The sequence below is a fragment of the Equus przewalskii genome, chromosome 13 (assembly GCF_037783145.1).
Source record: "Equus przewalskii isolate Varuska chromosome 13, EquPr2, whole genome shotgun sequence".
NCBI lineage: Eukaryota > Metazoa > Chordata > Mammalia > Perissodactyla > Equidae > Equus > Equus przewalskii.
The window spans coordinates 83,274,277-83,286,926 of record NC_091843.1 but is presented as its reverse complement, the minus strand read 5'-3'; the positions used below and the strand labels follow the sequence as shown (position 1 = coordinate 83,286,926).

The 12,650-nt window shown below is 42.2% G+C and overlaps 1 protein-coding gene across 7 annotated transcripts in view; it reads left to right on the top strand.

The window, feature by feature from the left end:
• Window positions 1–557: 557 nt before the first annotated feature.
• Window positions 558–12,650, top strand: part of ATG10 (autophagy related 10) — a 209,423-nt gene continuing 197,330 nt past the window's right edge. Inside the window, exons 1-2 of one of the 7 annotated variants that reach the window (XM_070569784.1) lie at window positions 596–869; window positions 6,064–6,351. The gene's annotated coding sequence lies outside the window, so the exon portion shown is untranslated. Of the gene's footprint in view, window positions 870–1,001; window positions 1,243–6,063; window positions 6,774–12,650 lie in introns of those variants that run through there. The other 6 variants (XM_070569787.1, XM_070569785.1, XM_008530658.2 and 3 more) reach the window with 6 other exon arrangements.

Sequence of the window (12,650 nt, the reverse complement as noted above, 5' to 3'; positions counted from 1 at the left end):
CTTTTCTTCCTTCCGCCGATTCCCCGTAATTGAATTCTCCTGCCATATATATATATATATATATTACGTTTTATTTTGTTTTTCTGAGACTTGCCACAGACGTTACTATTTATTCTCGAAGTCTTAACTTCTCCCTTGGTCCTTAAGTTTGAAAGAGGGCAGTCGCGCTTGTGCTTAATTGCTGAGGTGGTTACAGTAGCTGCGCAGCGTGCGTAGGCCTGGGGCCTGGTTCTCCAGCCTCTTAGAAATGCTAGCAGCACTGCGTAGGTCAGCCCTGTCCTTGCCCCGCCCTTCCCCCACGGGTCACCCTTTTCTTTTCCAGATATTTGGCTGTTTGTTGGAGGAGAGCGTGTAGAGACCCTTGAAGCCGCTGGCATCCCCTCCCCAAGTTTCGGCCAACCCCGCGCCCCCATCAATGGCCGCCTAGGTGGTGGGCAGAGAGTACAGGCGCCGTCGGGTTCCGGGGTGAGAGGCAGGGGCGGGGCCTCGGCGGCCGCCGTCGCTGGCGGCAGGGAGGTCACGCCCCCGGGCCTGCGCACGCGGCCTGGACGTCAGCCGCCCGCGCCAGTCTGGCGCCCCGGTGCGCGGGAGGCGCGGTGCGCATGCTCGGCCTCGGTCGCTGGCGGCTGCGGCGGCGGCTGCTTCGATGAGGGAGGGTCTGGGCCCGTCTCCTGGTTGTCTCGCCGCTACCCGCCTCCGCTCCTCCTCCGCCGTCCCCTGGCTCTCGGGGCCCCTCGTTGTCCGGCCCGGGGCGGCTGGCTGGCTGGAAGCTCGCAGAGCGGTGGGCCCGGCTCCCCGGCTCCCCTCCCCCGCCCCGTCGCCCCGCCCCCGCTGGGCCGGGCGGCGGGGTGAGGGCCGCGCGGAGCCGGGTGAGTATCCCCCAGCCTCTGCCGGCCGCCGCCTCCCGCGCCGCTTCCAGCGCCGCTCTCGCCCCGCGCCTGCAGAGGGAGGGGAGGGGGACGGCCCACTGGAGCGAAAGGCCGGGCAGCGGGGCCCCGCCCGGGAAGGATAGGCCCGGGCCTGCGGGTGGCAGCCGGGCCCGCCCTCTCGGCCCGCATAGACTCGGCCTCCCGCAGTCGTTAGGGCCCCGAGGTTAAAGCCTGCGCGGGGTGGCGAGGCTTTGTCCGCGGAGCCTGGAAACAAAGGTGTTGAGTTACGGGCGACTGCAGTGGCCCACTCCCATGGCAGGGGCTGCAGGTTCATTAGGTGTCAGGAGGAATAACCTAGTATTTACAGCCAACGGTATTTTCTCCCAGATAACCTATCTTCTCATAGGATCTAAAGTCTTGAATGGGAGGGTGGGTAGAATAAGGAATAGTTATCTGATGTATAGAAACATACTTTTATGATGGTAAAAGTTAGAAACATCTCGGAAAAGCTTAGCTCCTGTCTTTCCAAGTGAAAATGGAGGCTTTTCTAACAGGCCCACCTGAGGATGCATTAGTTGTCTAGGGGACTGTGCTTCGCCTTGATATAGTATTGGTTAGGGCCCAGGCCCTGCGGTTACGTTTTTTTGTCTAATAGAGATGCAAATTATTTCTGACTAGGAGAAAAAAATACTCCTGAAGGTTGTGGTTTTATTGTCCTATTTCCAAGATTTTTATAATTTTTACCATTCAACTTGCCCCTTCGTTATGAGTGCAATAAATGTTTGCCACAGGCTCATTTCCTTTGTATGAATCATGTTTATAACTTTTTTAAAAAAAATTACAATTCGACGATGGCCTTCACTCCTTAATGGCAAAAGCTTAAGTTTGTACTTTTCAGGATTGGAAAACAGGCCCTGTGTAGTACTCCAACTACATTTCGGGACCCAAAGTAAAATCCTTCCTTGTTGCTTCTGAAGGGTCAAATATGGACAAGACGAGACGTTTACGAAATGGAAACTTGACCAAAAAAAATAAATGTTGAGCATTGAGAAATTCAAAGTAAAGTCTTGCAGTCACAAGGTTTAAAAATTGTTATTGATACTGTAATTGAGGAAACTAGTAGAAACAGTTTCCACTTGTGCTCGTCTTAAACTGGATTCCTGTGGATATAGAATGTTACGAGATTGTGTCCCCTGCCCCCTGCTTCTCCCGTCCGCTCTTCCCTTCCCCTTTATTTGGGAGAAAGTTCACTGAGATTTTGCTACATGATGAGGCAGTCAAGTTGGGCATAATGTTTTGTGACAAATTATGATTTGATAGCAGTTGCTAATGTTTATAAATTTCTCAGAAAGATACGCAGCTCCATAGGGAAAGCAAGTAGGGTAAGGTTTATATGCGAAGATTGCTTAAGACTGGGCTCGATTTGATTATTAACGTCTTTGAAGCCTAGGGATGTGTTTGGGACCCTCGAGGCAGTGTTTGAATTATAAACAAAATGAGGAAACCATATCAGCAACAAAGGGCCTTAGAGATTGGTGATTACCTGTTGAAAACAAACGTCTTCAGGGGCCAAGCAGGCTGGGTATAAAACGGTTGGGAATTAGGGGAAGGAGAAGAAACCCTGCGTTAAACCTTCCAGATTGGGGAGAATTGAGAACTCTGCAGAAGCAGAGGCTCCTCCGATGTACCCGGCACCCCAGGCCTTGATGTGCTTGGTCTCGTAGGTTTACAGGACCCAGGAAGAATACTTACGAATAGAAGTTTAGCTTTGAAATGGGAGTTATTTCGTGTAACTGTCGTGTAATAGCTTTTGGAGAAAACGTTATCATCTCTTCTGAGCTCAGGAACCCACAGTGGTTTCCTATTGCGCATTGTTTTAAATGGGACCTCTTTAGAGTTATGAGATTATTTATAAACTGCCTCCCCGACCCCATTTTCCTGTATTCCTTAATCTGTACTCTCCAGTCAGGCTCCTTACCTGTCAACTCTGCCTCATTTCAACCTGTTCCTAGGTTCACTGCTCCACCTCCCTCATCCTTTCTTGTATCGTGTCTCTACCTTTCAGTATCCTTTTATAATTCAAGGATTATCTGAAATGTGACTCCTCTAGGGCACAGGCTGTGGTTCCAGACTACCTTAGGTCCAGTTGCCACATTTAACAGCTGAGTTACCTTGGACAAATTACTTAGCCTCTCTGTCCCAATTTCCTCATCTCAAAATGAAGAAAATCGTAGTTAATAACCTCATAGGGTTGCCATTTTACTATCTTTTATTCTCTAGTGTTCTTTTTAGTTTGAATCTTTTCTTGTAAATTCAATTACAAACTGTTGAGGACAAAGACCATTGTTTACTCTTTTTAAAAAATCTCTTAAAGTTCTCCCAGGATGATTCTGTAGGTTCAGAGTAATATTTTTTCTTCCTATCTTATTATCTAGTTTTCTATTCTTTCTGTTTTCTGTTTTACTGTACGCTATTTTCTTCTAAAAGTATTTGAGGTAGCTTATAAACTATATATACTATAATGTACAAAATAAATATAAATCAGGATCATGAAAATATGAAGCTTGAATAGAAAGATGGAGTGTGTTATATTGAAATATATACCATGAAAAGTTGTACATTTGTTAAAGGTGGGCTACAGATTAAGTTCTGAGCTTCATGTTGGTTAAAGAAAGAAACATACCACTTGCTCAGGAAAAACACAGCCTCCTGGGAAGTAAATATTTCGTGAGTGAAATGCAGGTTGTGATTGAAGATTTCAAATATACACTAAGAAACCTTAGGGTTAAGTTCTCTGGACTTTGTTAAACCCTAACCTACTTCCCAGGGTTTCTCGAAGGGAGTTCAACTGACATTTTTATGGGACTATCTCCTACACCTATTTTTTTTTTTTCAAACTTAACACACTCTTTTTAGGCCCTGTCTTGCAGGAGCTCTTCCATCTTTTTTGGCATGCCTCTGTCTCCTCCTGCTAGGTCCTTATTCAAACGTCAAAATTCAGTTCTTTAAGAACTGAATTCATGTCTTCCAGACTCCCTTTTTTTGGAGTCTTCTCTGATTTTCCCAGGAAAATTTTGATACTCCTTCCTATGACAACACACACAGCAAGTGTTAGGATATTGTGAGTGCAAGTGAATGCATGAAAAGCTTGTGAAACTAAGAAGGCAACATTAATCTAGTGTAGTCTTTAATGAAGTCTTTGCGAGAAGAAAAATTTAAAGGGAATGTCTCTTCTGTTACAAAAATGTCAAACCACAGATTTTTTCCAGAATTTTTATTTATTTATTTTTTTGAGGAAGATTAGCCCTGAGCTAACATTCATTGCCAATCCTCCCCTTTTTGCTGAGGAAGACTGGCCCTGAGCTAACATCCATGCCCATCTTCCTCTACTTTATATGTGGGACGCCTGCCACAGCATGGCTTGACAAGTGATGCCATGTCCGCACCCGGGATCTGAACTGGCGAACCCTGGGCCGCCAAAGCAGAACGTGTGAACTTAACGGCTGTGCCACCAGGCCAGCCCCCAAGCACGGATTTTTTTTCCAAAAAATAACTATACTTGGTAGTATATTTTAAAAACACATTGCTCTATCATCTATATTCAGACTAGCACTGAGTCTGTAGCTTCTGATACAGTGTTGATCTTTTTGTACCTTGTTGTTTGTTGAGTATCTTTGGCCAAGGTCGTGGTTCTGGCCTGATGCGCATGTGCTAATGAGAGTTCTCCTAGTCCCTCTATTCAAAGGCAGCAAGAGAGTTTGAGCTGGTGCATCAGTTCAAATTATCACCAGTCGTGGAACAATTTCTCTTACATGCTTGTTTTATGTAAAAAAATGATAATCTTATAAAAGTAAAACACTGGTATCAGAAAGATGTCATATAAATCTGTTGTTTGAATGGGAAAAGATCCAATTGGTGAATAGGCTTGAAACTTGAGTTGAAAGATACAGTGTAGAGGTAGAGCTATGTACAGTAAATTTATTTAAAAGTTTGAATGTTTCTTCTATTCCTTACAGCTTTTACTTAATATCTACAGTGTGCCTAACTCTGTTATAGGTGCTGAGATACAAAACTGTAAGTCGGAAGTCCCCAGATGTTTAGACATTGCTCTCTTGTCTTCTGGCGTTCCTTGCCATGGAGCAGGTGGCTGAGACCAGCCTGATTTTTGTTCCTTTTGGGTGAACTGGCTTTTCTGCCTGCATCTTTTTTCTTTGTCTTTTTATTCTTTAAGATATTCTGCTAGGTTACCTGTAGGTATAGGTTCCTTTCCAACAGTTTTCTCAGAAACATAATGAATCCTCTCAATTTCTAGGAATAAATATTTTTAATCTTTTTTGTTCAGCTTAGGAACAGTTTTTCAGTTGTATGTTTGCTTATGCTTTCAGTTCAGAAATGCCAGTTATTTGAAGGTTGGCTCTGTGTTCATGTCCTGTCAATTGATATGCATTGTTTTCATCTTAGTGCTTTTTCTTCTGTTTGGAAATCCACTCACGTGTATATGCTAGAATACTAATTAGATTTTTTCCAGCTTCTATACTTCTCTTGTCTCTCAGATAGAATTTAAGTCTCTGCTGTTATTACATTTGAATTTCCTTCCAGTGTTTTTCTTTTTAATCTTACCTGTTGTTTTCTCCCTCATCTCTTGCTTTTAGAGGCTGCGTTCTTCTTTTTCCTTCTTCTTCTTCAATTGGGAATGTAAAGTAGATAATTTCTGAGTTTTTCTCCTGATTCCCAGTGTGTGCCCACTCTAGAAGCAAGCGTTTCCTCTGCATCTTTATGGTGGAGCTCGTCTTTCTTACCGTGCAAGAGCTTCATCTTGGCCCCATACTGTTACTGAACTTTTTGGTTTTCTTACCTTGACAGAAGAGGCATTTATATAAGGATGGTGTTGCTCACTCTTGCCAGAGCGAGCAGACTCCCTGCATCCACCTCACTACGCTCAGATGCTGGAGGACTCTTGCTGTCCATGTTATGTTGGAGAACAGGTTGATAGATGAAACCACATTTATAAAGGATGGATCTTTCTGTACTCAGGAAAGTCTTCCTTTCCTATTGTTTAATCTTTTGGTCCTGTGTCTATAACAAGGGGACTATTTTTATGTGATTCAAAATAGTTCATGGTTTTTTGAGTTTTTAGTGGGGAAGAGGTCATGGTGAGACGGTCCTCTTCTGAGAGCTCGCCTTGTTCCCACAGCTACCCACTGGTGACTTCACATCGCAATATGCAGTGCTCCACTTGGCTTCGCCTTCCGCTTCTGGCCTTGAACATTGTATTTTTGGGAGAGAATTGCCTTGAAAGAGAATTGCCAATGGGCATTGGAAGCCAGTAGTGGAGGGTGCACCTCAGGCACTTTATTTCTGAAGGAAATATAGAATGAGGCAGTGAGATACCTTCTCACTTTTTTCCTAATTGGACGTCCTGCTGCAGAGGTCATAGCAAGCAAGCATCAGCTACCAATAAAGATCCTCAATTCCAGTCCAGGTATGATGTTGTATCCGTATAAACTTTGGTTTGAGACACATGTTTCAAACTGAAGGCATGGAGGGAGCGCTGAGCCTGCTGGTCAGCGGCTGTCAAGACCAAATCGCCTTCCTCTCTTTTGCTGCTTCCCGGTGCCATTGGTTGGATTACCTGGGCGTGCCAGCAGTGTCCCGCCCAGGCTGCTAAATGCCTTGAAATCCAGGCCTTTTACTAGCCCCGTTAAAATGATCCACCGCTTGTCTCAATTTTCTGGCATGATTCCTCCTGAAATGAATCTTTGATGCTAATTAGACCTGCTTATTTTGGGGCCTTCAAATTCAGGTAGTCTTTGTGGCCTGGGCCTAGGATTCCACGTTTAAATTTGTGCCCTGTGCTTCTTTGCTCTCTAAAATTTGAGGACCACTGCCTGAGGACCCTGATAGGTAAGTGATTAAACTAATCTAGATGAATTCAAGCCAAATTGTCATACAGGTAATGGGTTGAGTTTACCTCACTAACTAGTAATTGCATGCTTTTTTAGGAAAGTGTCTAAATCTAAAGTTTTGATAACGTGGAATTGTTGCAGGGCGAGACAAATACAAAGGAAGTTGCCTACTTTTATTGGTTAAAAATGGTCTTTAATGTTTAAACATGTGCATGGCATATTCTGTGATAATCACATTTTTGTAAATGATCTTAAGTTCTGGGGAAATTTAGTTCTATTTCTTAAAGTGTTTTAGTCTCATTATGCCTCTGATACACATTGATTTATGGATTCATCAGAAGAAATATCTCTGACCAAGGGAAAAAAAAAAGAATCAGCTCCCCACATATTAGATTAAAAATCGCATAAAAAATGTGGAGAGTGGTAGTGAAAAAAAATTGTTTTTAATTAAAAAGGATCATTTGAGCAATGATTATGCACAGCATTAGAATTCACTGGGGCTGCTTTTCTGAGAAGATGTATTTAATAGCAGCAGAATAAGCTTCTTCGCACTGTCTAGTCTGAGGGCTAACCTATAGTTTAGAAAGACTGCTTTCACTGGGTGGGGAAAAAATTATTCTCTTTCCAATCTTTAGCCTCTGCTGAAGCAGTTAAAAAAAGGTTCTGAATGAGCTTAAAAAAAATCAAACAACTGTTCAGCTAGAGTGAGACTCAAGCAAAACAGATGTATTAACAACTTATACTTTATGACATGAAAGAGCTCTCACTCATTTCTGACTGTTACTATAATCAGAAATGAGAGGTTCATTGTTTTAGCATAAGATGAGAATTGGATTAGCCTTTTTACTGAGAGTTCACCTGTATTCTGTTGTCACCTCTAGTCTGGATTTAAGATAGCTTAAGTCTGGAAACATAGGCAGTTCACATGTCTTGAGGTTTTTCATTTACAAAATAAGGATATTCTTGCCCTTATTGCTTAATAAGCTCCAGCTGTAGTTATTTCCATTTTTGCCCATATTTTCAGCCATCTTGTAAATGGAAGTTCTAGGAGTCTAATTTCTGCCTATACTAGTCTAGGAACTTGGTAGGGGCCCAGAGAGTATTACAACTTGAAAAGTGTGTATAAAAATGTTGTTTATTATATTTCCACTTGTAATGACTTGAAACACGCTTACTTGAGCAAAAAGACAATAATTTTTCAGTGATACTTCATTATGGCACATTATGCTGATTCAAATTGAGATGGATATCCTTTTAATATAGTATAGTTCCTAATTTTGTAATCAAGCCGTTTTTGTATTATTGTATGTAACATCCTTCAGCAAAGCCCAGTCCTTAGATAATTTTAAAAGTATTCAACCAAATATTAATTAGTGCTTTGATGTGCAGTCATCTTGCTCGTGGCACAGTGCTGTTAATTAGATAAACTATGGCTATTGAGTGAAATTTTATGTTTCGACTAACATTTTGAATAGTTCAGTAAACCTCAAGTAACTGGAGGGCTTAGGGAATGGAGTGTTTTTACCTAGTTCAATTTTCTTATTAAGTAAATGTTTGTTTGGAATTTCTAAAATATTCCAAAAATGTATTAGTATTCTTTATGAATTAAAGTCAATTTTTCTTTGATTTAGTATCTCTCAATATATGTAGGGTCATCAAATAGTTGGAAAACCTGTTTGTTTGCTCCCTTTTGGTCTCCCTATTCTAGTTCCGCATCCGCTCCCTGAGTGATGAAATGTGTTGATATCATCTATGTAATGTGGATTTAGAATCACTATTTCTAGGCCAAATTTCTTCCTTCTGAGTTTCAGATCTATCTTAAAATGCCTGCTGGATCTCTTCACTTGGATATCCCATAGGCATTTCAAACTCAACCTCAGTATGGCTGAACGAAACCCATCTCCCTCCCCGTACCTGCTCTTCCTTCAGGGATCTTTATCAGTCAATGCATTGTACCACCTGAGGCAAAAAGCTAGGAATCTTACTGAACCTTCTCTCTCACCTGTCCCTCACATACCAAGATCCTCCAGTTGTTGTAGTGAGTATACTATCAAAATGTGTTTTGAATCCCTCCCTCTTCCGCTCTACTGCCAATCGTTGGCTCTGTTTAGCATCATTATGTCTCTCCCAGATTATTATAGGAGCCTTTTAACTGGTCTTCATCCGGTTAGGCAAGACCTGTAGTCTCCGCTGGAAGCTGGAATGCAAATCTGATCAGTTCACTCCCACTTTCAAAACCCTTTCGAGCCCTCAGGTTCCAGGCCCTCCTGTCTTCGTTAGCACTAAATAGTTTTCCTGATACCCTCCCTCCACCTCTGTATTTCAGTCAAACAAGAGCTCTTCAGTTACCTTCAAGACCTTTTCTTATATTCAGACTTTTGTACATTCTGTTCCTTTCACCTCCCTCCTTTTGCTAAGTTAGCTCCTGTTCTTCCTTTTAGTATCTTCTTAGATATCTCTTTCTCAGCTTGTATCTGCACTAAGCACCTTATTAGCCAGAATTCTGTGTGTAACCTGGAGATCTCACATCCCTGAAACATTTGACAACTGCCTCAGCAGAAGCCCCTGCAGTCGATCGTCTATTCTGTACTTACATTCCTGTACTTGGTGCTTTCTCTTTCCAAACCTGTTCTGCCACTGTTCCCCCTGCCTCTCAGATTTTCCATTGTGGTCTCAGGAGCACACATCCACTGTAAACAAACTTACCTAAATCCTTAACCCATTATTTCCTTTATTACATTCTGTGGAGTAAGTTGTCAAAGAGTTTTCCCAGGAAAAAGAATTCTATGGTCAAAAGAGTTGGGAACTCTCAGTTGATAGTTTCCCACCACAAAGTGCATTGGAATTGAGCAATGTGAATTGAGTGGATATAGTGTGGGTTGGTTTCCACGCTTACGTCTTGCACCACGTTAACATCTTCACAGATTAGAGTTTCCATCAACTAGTTTTAAAGGAAACTTGGCTTAAGAAAAAATACTGAAGCCCTTTGGGTGGAAGCTTGTTTTTCTTCCACCCTTCAAGGCTCAAGGTATGGAGATTGCTGGCAGCGCCCACTTCCCAAGAGCCAATTTTAGGTCACTGCTTCTGCAGCATCATGCAAATATCTCTGCTCTGTTGAGGCTCTTGAAATTCAGCTCTACCAGATATGAAGGCGAGGGAGGTTCTTTCTCACACAGTGTCTCTGTCCATTGGTGGTGGCTACCTTTAGTGCCATCTTGAGAAGGAATCCAAGGCTGTGTTCTGGTTCATCAGGAATACATGTATTGGTTTATAAGTGGTTCTTCTCCATGGATTTGGCATTTTATATCATGTATCACTTACCATCTCTGTACTTTTCCATCTTCTACCATTTACCACTTGTCATTTACAAATCTCCCAGTTGGTCTTCAGTATTCTTTAAAGAGCCCTCCGCTCCCACCAACTCTTAGATAATCCTGAGTGAATACAGTGTCTCTGTAGAAAATAGCAAGCATTATAATTCTTGTAGTTTTTAAAACTTCCTGAGTCCCAGTGACCTTCATCTCCAAGCTACTTTACATACTCACTTCCATGGCCACAGCTGAGACTTCGTCAAGTTCTAAAATCACGTAGTCTTCCCCTTCTTCCACTCCCTCCTTTCACTACAGTTGTTCTTAGCCTTTTTTGATATCTCATGTTTCTTGATGCTGTCTTCTTTTCCCAGCCCCTTCAACCTTCTCTTGGCATCTTTTTCCTTCCCACCTAATCTGGACCTCTGAGCTATTCTCACTAGCATATTCTATTCCCTCTTCCATCCTTATCCTTCTACTGAATCACCCCAACAAAACTTCAACTTTGCATGCATGGTCAATGCAGTCCTGTCTGCTGGTTCCCACTCACGGTGAGCTGAGCACTGCTGAAGGCATTTACAACACTTCACTGACTGTTGCACTACAAATCAGGCTCTCTAACCTGTGCTGGGCCTTCACTTCTGACTCCTCAGCTTTAAATGCTGTCCTCTCATTTCTCTCACCAGCAATTCCAAATTTATGTAAGTTTTCTCAAACACTCTGCTTTCATCACGAGCTTCTCCCTCTCTGCAACCCATCTTGCCTGCCCCTGCATCCAAAAATCTTGTGACCTTGAGACTTTGTATGCCTTAACTTTGGGTCCCCTTTGAAAAACTTCTTTAAATTTTATATTCATCCTCAAATGCCTTTCCACCCATTGACAGGGGCAAGGAGTCTGTTGTATTGTTCAAATCCATCCTCCTGTGCTGTTGACACATCTCCTCCCAACCCCTGTAGCATATTGCTTCATCAGTCACTTTCTCTCTTTGGTATTTTAAATTTTTCCTTCTCTACCACCTCCCTTTGCTCAGCTTAGACATTTATTCAGATGTCTTTCTTTCTTAGGAAAAACAATATCCTCCCTTAAACCTGTGTGCCGCTTCTGCTACCAATTTGTATGTACTTTTCAATCAAGCTTTTTCGGAAAGTAGTCTATGGAATTTTCACTCTTTCCTTTTAGATTTCTCCTTAGCCCACAACAACCTTTCTTCTCTCACCCCGGCTGCTGAAACTGCTCACTCAGGCACCAATGGCAGCTTCATTGTCAGGTTCCATGATTGATTTCAGTCCTTTTCTTAATGGGCTTCTCTTTTGTTTTGACACTGTTGATTATTTATTAGTTATTCTTTACTCCCTTGAAACCTGCATCCCTGGGCTCCATGACACTGCCCATGCTAGGATCGCCTCCTAATGCTTGACTCTGTATTCTCCAGCTCTTGTGTTGGTTCCTCTTCCTCCAGAGCTTCCTTAAATGCTGGTGTCTGAGGTTTCTTTCTCAACCCACTGCTCTTCTCACTGTGTGTGGAGGTTCCTAAGTTTTAGGTTAAGACTCCTTAAACAATCTGTTGAAAAATTATGGAACCTCCCCTCACCCAAAAATAGATAGGCACATCCATGCAGACTTTAGTGTAAACTTTCATGATCCACCAAAAGCCATATTAAGAATCTGTGATGTGCATTCTAACTAGGTGATATTCACCCTCATGGTTTCATTTGTCTCTTTTCAACAGACGACTCCCAAATCTCTTAAATCCATCTTGGCTTCTCTCCATAATTTAAGATGCACATTCTTTTGATCTCTTTTATTGCTTGGGTCTGGATCCTCCTGAACTCTCACCCAGGCCACTGCCAGAGCTTCTAACTCGTCCCCCTGCCTTCAGGCTTGTGCCGCTCAGATCCATCCTCTGAAGAGACCTCAATGATTTATTATTCTGACCTTTTCAGCTCTGAGGTCTGATTCTCCATATCCTGTGGAAACAGTCCAAATTCTTGCATGGCACACATCCTCCCACACCATCTCTCCTTTGTAAGGGAGCCTTCTTGTGCCTACCATAATCTATGCACATCTTCATTATTGTGTATGCTTTAAATAGAAGTCCTCTTTTCTGATGCTATCAGAGTTGAGAGTTGAGCAGTTAATTGAGGAAGTTGATTAAAGCTAGAGTTGAAAAAAGGTAATATGTGTATACTTGAAACATTTTATTTCAACTTAAAGTGTTTGCCAATTTTTTCATATATTATCAAGGCATTTTCTTTGAGTGTGGGTAAGTGACTGGAATTCATTGTTCATTCTTGATGAAACTGAACCAAAATGCATCCTCTAGATGTTTGGTTTAAGTGAAAGAACTCCAGTCACTTGTGTAGGCGTCTGGGTGCAGGATCTTAGATTTTTATGATTTTTTCCCCACCAGTCTTTCACTTGTATTGTCCATACCTAGTTCAATAGTAGTTTGTTTTTCTTATGGAAACTTAGCTTTACAAAGCCTTTCCAAGGCATTAAATAATAGAAGTAACAGTTCTTTCTTTTTAACTTATATTTTATTGGTTGGGTTGAAAAGCATTTAATT